This window comes from Anguilla anguilla, chromosome 9 (assembly GCF_013347855.1).
Source record: "Anguilla anguilla isolate fAngAng1 chromosome 9, fAngAng1.pri, whole genome shotgun sequence".
In the NCBI taxonomy this organism is placed as follows: domain Eukaryota; kingdom Metazoa; phylum Chordata; class Actinopteri; order Anguilliformes; family Anguillidae; genus Anguilla; species Anguilla anguilla.
The window spans coordinates 8810795-8817413 of record NC_049209.1 but is presented as its reverse complement, the minus strand read 5'-3'; the positions used below and the strand labels follow the sequence as shown (position 1 = coordinate 8817413).

The window sequence follows — 6619 nt, the reverse complement described above, 5'->3', positions numbered from 1 at the left end:
TGAATTGAATTCCCTGTACATAACCGATGTATCTGAATACAATGAGCATTAAGCCTTGACCTAGATTTACAAGAGTTCACCATCGTTTTTATATTATTCTGATTACTAATATTCCTAATGTTACCTGCCTTAACATTCTTGTCAAGGTGAATTGTGACAAATGAATAATAAAGCTGGCATATACTCTTAAATAATGCTATCATGCCAATCCCACCATATTTTGACAATTCCTATTTTGATATTGCCAATAGCCATTCATTAAAAATATTAGGCATAGTACTAGTCTTTGAATGACGGTGCTGATGACAGAGTAATCACAAACTGTATGAAATAGGCAAACCTAAATAATGAGAATCTTAACATTTAATTCTCAAATTGAGACAATGCTATGATACTGATTAAGGTGAAGTGAACTTTCCTGTAAATAATTAGAACAAGCCACTATAGCATTTAGGCAAGACCTTTATTATACATTGTATACATAGCCAAAAATAAAGCACTTTTATTTGAATGGAAAGATACCAAGTTAATAGTTTCCTTGTTTAACAAGGCACAGTACACCCCTTCCCTTAACCAGTTCCCACCTTAGCAATGTGCCGAGCGCTTCTGCACAGAAAGGCTACAGCACAACCGCATTACTTTGGTGTTAATTGGGCACAATCTAAAAAAGGTTGTGCGTATGCTAGTTTCTGTGAGCAAACCAGTAACTTGACGCATTTTAAAAAATAATTTAAGAATGAGCACAGTAAGTCAGAACCATGCTTCTGTAATAATGACAAACCAGATCACCCACCCTCTGAATCAGGGCAGCCCAATCCTGTTCTGTTCCTGTAAATATACAGGCCAAGTCTAATTTGGCATGCCTGATTCTACCAATTATCTGCCCAACCAGATCTACCTGTTGAATGTGTTAGGGCTGGAGTAAAAACCTACAGGACTGCAGATCGCCAGGAACAGGGTTGGGCAGCTGATGCTTTTTAGTCAATAGGTAGGTGCCAACAAAGCAACAGAAAATGCATGATTTGGATGCCAATTAAGACAAGCACATTACCATTAACAACCCATTTAAATGTTAATTACTTCTTAGATTTTATGTCAAATCAAAGCACTGGTTGAAAGCCTACATGAAGTGAATATAATGAGCGGACATCGACGTACCATCATTGTGCTTAAGTGTGAATGCCACAACCTTTTAATCTTGAGCCTCCCGTCTGGGCTTGGCTCCTTCGTGTAGCCGAATGGTTTTGATCCACTTACCTTGGTGCAATTAACTTCCACAGAATGCTCATTAGCATTTCTGTCTAGCCACCACGCAGGCAAACCCTTCACTTGGTTGTAGAAAAAAAAAAAAAATCTATATTCTCAAGAGCAGTGGTCTGCAACCCTGGTCCTGGAAAGCCACAGGATGTGCTAGTTTGTCACTCAGCACTTCACAAAAGCAGTGCCAGTTCTTACCTCATCTAGTTTCTTGAGTCCAAAAAGGCTGAACAGATCTATTGACCATGCACACTCCAGAACCATGTGCAGATGCCTGCTCTAGACAAGTCTAGAGTTCCTCAAGTCTTAGTGTAGCCTAACATACAAAACCCAAGAAGTAGTTTAGTGTTTTAGTGCATCAAACAGGAGTGTATGGAAGGCTGCGAGTTCCCATGTTTTACTGCCCTGCTTGAATCACAATTTAGTTAGCATATTAGCCCTGATAACACATCAGAGTAAATAATTCTAGGTCTAAATACAAAGCATGAATGTACATTATGGATTAGCAGGCAGAAGCATCATTTCCCCAAAATCGATGGGCATCAAGGGGGCATCCAGGAACTCCATGAGCCTAAGAACACAGGAGAGGGGCACAGGGTCATTTACTATTCACCTGCAGTACAGATTTGTATCATGTGCCTTGAAATTGATAAGATTCACTGCACCATGAGGCATATGCTAAAATGCCAAAGGTTTTCAGCCCAAGTAAAATTATGACCGCAGGTAGAACAAAAGATTAGTTTAACAGAATAGTCCAGTGCTACCAAGAAATTGCCAGATCTGACACTGGTATAGCTAGCCTCAAAACACATGCAAAGTAGACTAGAGAAATGCAATATCTTGGACAATGAATGCAGTTGAACACGTCTAAAGAGCCACATAATGACCCTGCCCTCAACACTGTGCCAGTCATTGAGCTAGCACAAAGAGTCATCTCTTTGGCTGCTGCAGTCTGACAAGACTGCTATCCCTCCATAGATTACACACACAGGCACAATCAACACTGTGCATGCCAATATGAGGAGGGTGTGCATTCAGACCCAGTTTCCACATTTTAAAAAAATTAATGCTCACCTGCAATGTGATGCAGAACCACATGTAGCTCCAAGGCTCTGAGAAAGATTACATCAGAAATTGTTAAATTCCATAAGAGCATGCAAACTACTGTTAAACACTGATCTTTGAAGTATACCAAGATCATGTAAATTTGGAAAACATTGTGATCATTGCTTTTTAAAGGTCCAGAAAACTGAAATCTGAATTATGTGCATTTTAAAAATTTTGCATTCACATGGTCTGGAACCATTCCAAAATTATTCTTGTGATTTGGGGGGGGGGGGGGGGGTTTGCCAAGAACAGAAACCAATGCAGCCATCCAACCAGAGTAAAAATCAAAAAATAAATAAATCTTAAGCAATCCAACCAAAACACGCTTCAAGATCTTTGAAATCGCAACCTGAGCATTGCTGATCTTTGCCACAAATGTTCTCCAAGTGTTAGCGTGGAGAACGAAGTGTGGAGAACGAGAGTACATGTACCCACAATGTTAATGTTGACAACGTGCACAATTTCACAATGCAAAAACAACAATTTTATTACTTGCCTACAGTTGAGAACTGACTATCCTGTACTGAGCAGCATTGTGTGAACGCAATGAGCTTATTCATACAACAGATGAATCTCTGCCGATGTACTCATTTACTTTTCCCACTTCGACTTGATAACCATTTCAGGCCCAGCCCTGTTCGGGTGTACTATCAGCGGGGAGGACACGTCCACCCTTGTCCATATCAGCTTTCACAGGGCACGATAATCTAATGGTGCTCATTACAATAACGGCTAAAATTGGGTTAAAGATTATAAGTAATTAAATCGACAATAAATTCACTTCTCGGGAATATCACCATAATTTCAATCTAGTTTCCAGGACCTTTAAAAATTGTTCCAGTGATTGAGGATAGAACCAGACGACAGGAACCGCACTGGTACCGAAGACATAGCACTGGAAACTTCTGTTCCTCCATACATACACACACGAGTACGAGCAACTACGTGCATGCCAAGAAAGGAGGTTAGTTGCCAAATTTTGAATTCAAAAAACGTGCGTGGTTAAAATCCGGCCACGCAGGCCCGCTTTTCCAATACCGAGAAATCTTGAAATTACAGGCCAAAGCCAAATGCTCCACTTTTGTGGATAATCCACAAATAATATCAAATATCAAAAGGGAAGTATAACGTACTCTGAACACGAAGTTAAGACTATAAGCGGGAACAGGAAACTATACCTTGAAAACGTCGATCAGTTCCAACCAAAAAATATATATATACATATACAACAGATCTACAAGACCCATTAAAAAAAAAAAATATATATATATATATATATATATATATATATATATAAACGAACGCCTCCCATTCCACACTCACCTTCCACAAGCAACAGGACTCCCCACGATAGCAAACGTGAACAGAAAGGAATTATACGAATGGCCGTTCCTTATTTATATGACACATGTCGTCACGTAATCACAGAAACAATTTGTGCAGTAGATCTAACTTTTTACTCATAGGTCAGTTTGAATACAGCGCCGCCCTGTGCTTAGAACCGTTATTGCAATCGTTATCGGCTGTTTCGTCCCCAGACGCGCTCCCCAGACGTAGGTCGTGAGCCAAACAAGTGAGGCTATTGGAATAGTCTACTTTAAAATTAAATTTTAACTTTAATATTTGGTATCTACTTTTCACTTGGCTTAATGGGTCGATTGAGCAGCTGGCTCCCAGCAGTCCAAAGTCCTTACAGGACCAACAAAGGTTTGACCTGGCACCTTTGTGAATCCAGCTTCCTCTAGAGTATCCTGTGAACAGTTTAAACAGCTGGAACATCTACACTTTCAGGTCAGTGAGAATGAGAAAGTGTGGGAAATAATGGGGAGGGGTTTCAGAAACTGGTGAGGCTCCACAGTCTTGTTTGGATGCTTGGCTATAGTTGTGCATTGTGCTTAATGGTCCCTGATATTATTTTTTACATTTAAATACATTTGTATACAATTTGGCATTAAAATAAAGGTTGAGTGGGCAAGAAAATAAATATAAATAAATAAAATATTGTGTTGTCTAGCAAGAGAAACCATTGTAAAACTGCACCGCAACTATAGGAATAACTTAATGCAACTAGAGAGAAACCAGTTCCTGCAGGCCACAAATGTTGGTGGGGTAAAAATATTGCGAGACTGCCCCACGGTAATCTCCAGGCCATGGGAAAATGGTCTTTTCAACAGCTTTCTGGTTTTTACGACTCCACTGGAGTGCAGACAATGGAATGATCAAAGTCCAGGGACAGCAAATTTGAACCTAATAATCAAAAGGCAGTAGACAAATATCTTGCGGTGTCTAGCAGAAGAAACCGCTGTAAAATTGCACCACAACTGCAAGAAGAACTCAATACAGCTTGTGAGAAACCAGTTCCCCTGACTACAGTGAAACAGCAACTGCGATCTGCTGGTCTAAAAGGATGTGTATCTGCAAAAAAAGCCCTTGCTATGTGCTATTAACAAGAAGAAGAGACTCCAGTGGGCTAAGCACCATCAACCTAGGACCAAAAATATGGGGAAAAGGCAGATGCACATTCTTTATTTGTGTTTCTTTGTAAATAAAATGTTTACCTTTCAGCATAGTTGGAACTGCCTATCCTCACCAACAGTCATATTATGCCATTATAAACTGTTTTCCCTTTTCAGTGAATCTAAAGTATGTGGTCTGCATATATGCTGACCCGGGTGTGCATGTCTGCAAGGACCAGTCAGTGTATTGGCCTTATATATGGTAAAGGAGTAACATCGTAAATACAGGTTACTCACTGGGCATAATGATAGTTTCACTGACTGGAAGTGCAGCTGCTCTGGGACAGATGTTAGTTTCAGTGTCCAGATGGATACTAGTATTATTTCATATAAATAGTAATTGGGTCATAGTCTGGGATATTTAGATATCTCACTCACAAGATGGAGGAATCTTAGTTAGGGCTCCCTGGTTCAACGGTTTTTTAACCACAGATAGCCTAATACTTTTGGCCTGTAGTGTAAATGTATGTATAAAGAGAGAAACAGACTAATCCTGCAGGAGCACAGGGTACAGCTGGGGAACTGGTGTGAGATAAGATATGTTAGATTTGTATTGATTCCCACATACATTTAGCCCCGGAGAAAGAGAGATAGTGTCATGTTCCTAGTGAAATGCTTAATGGCATTATTGAGCCAATCATCAGGGTCTATCGGTCAATTTCCCATGTGTCCAATGTACAAATAGGTTATCAGTCATAGGAACAACACAGACAACCAAGATTGACAGGTAACCTTTGATATTAAGTCAGGATATGTAATACATAAAAGTTACTCATAAATTGATGTTACGCCACTTGTTTTGACAAGACAATGCTGAAGGTCAGGTGCACTTTGTCAGGTTTGGCTCTCCCCCCCCCCCCCCCCCCCCCCCCCTTCTCATTGTTCCTTCATCTCATATCCTCATTTCCTCCTATGCCCTGAGGCTGCTCCTTTAATAGCGTTGTCCAATTTTCCCCTCTGAATTATAACTATATCAGTAATTGGTTAATATCAGCAACCACTATGCTGTTAGTTTGTAATCTAAAACAGTATAGAGCTGCATTTGTCACAGTTTGTAAAAGGGAGCATTGATTTGTGTTCCTTCCTCCCTTTGCAGTCCCTTTTTAAGTCTGGCTCTCACCTTTGTACCTTGTTGTGTGCCTCACTGTCTACCCCTGAAGTCCTCTCTCTCTACATCGGGGCTGGCGCTGAATACGTGAACAGAATGCCAAGACTCTTAGAAAGCCTCAGGCTCAACGCTACAGAATGAGATCCGCCCTCATACACATAGCTTTCATCATGTCACAAGCAACTGACACATGCTCAAGCCAATAGCTACCAGTTTTTAAAAATAAAAGTATGTCTAAAAGTATGAATTTTGAAAGAAGCAAGGATGAATGGTATACTAAAGCTATACTAAAGGAATTCCATACATTAATTTGCATTCAAGCGATGTTATTTTCAGGAAGCACACTCTGCTAAAAGATGCCAGTGAATAATCTGACTACTACCTCAACACAGCCATGAACAGTATCTAACAAATACAAAAATGCTCTAGGACCAACATTAAAATAAACCGCCAATTGTACAAACACTTTCTTAAAAGAAAGTTTTTCCATGTATTTGTTCAAGATTTCTTTCAAACTGAATGTAAATATTCATTTTAAATCTTCAATTCAATTTAAGAAGGATAGTTTGGTCATTTGTTTATTAAGCCCTGCTTCTGGGTTTATGCGGTTTTTTACTGAATGTTAATCCAA

The 6619-nt window shown here is 39.7% G+C and overlaps 1 long non-coding RNA gene and 1 other non-coding gene across 2 annotated transcripts; both read right to left on the bottom strand.

Moving 5' to 3' along the window:
• Positions 1–444: 444 nt before the first annotated feature.
• Positions 445–3726, bottom strand: LOC118235235. Its single transcript, XR_004766815.1, has 3 exons — positions 3688–3726; positions 2332–2369; positions 445–1828 (listed from the first exon to the last, which is right to left on the bottom strand). It is a non-coding gene; the product is annotated as an uncharacterized LOC118235235 (long non-coding RNA).
• On the bottom strand, positions 3195–3329 carry LOC118236801. The gene has a single exon (XR_004767085.1). It is a non-coding gene; the product is annotated as a small nucleolar RNA SNORA57 (small nucleolar RNA).
• Positions 3727–6619: the final 2893 nt, after the last annotated feature.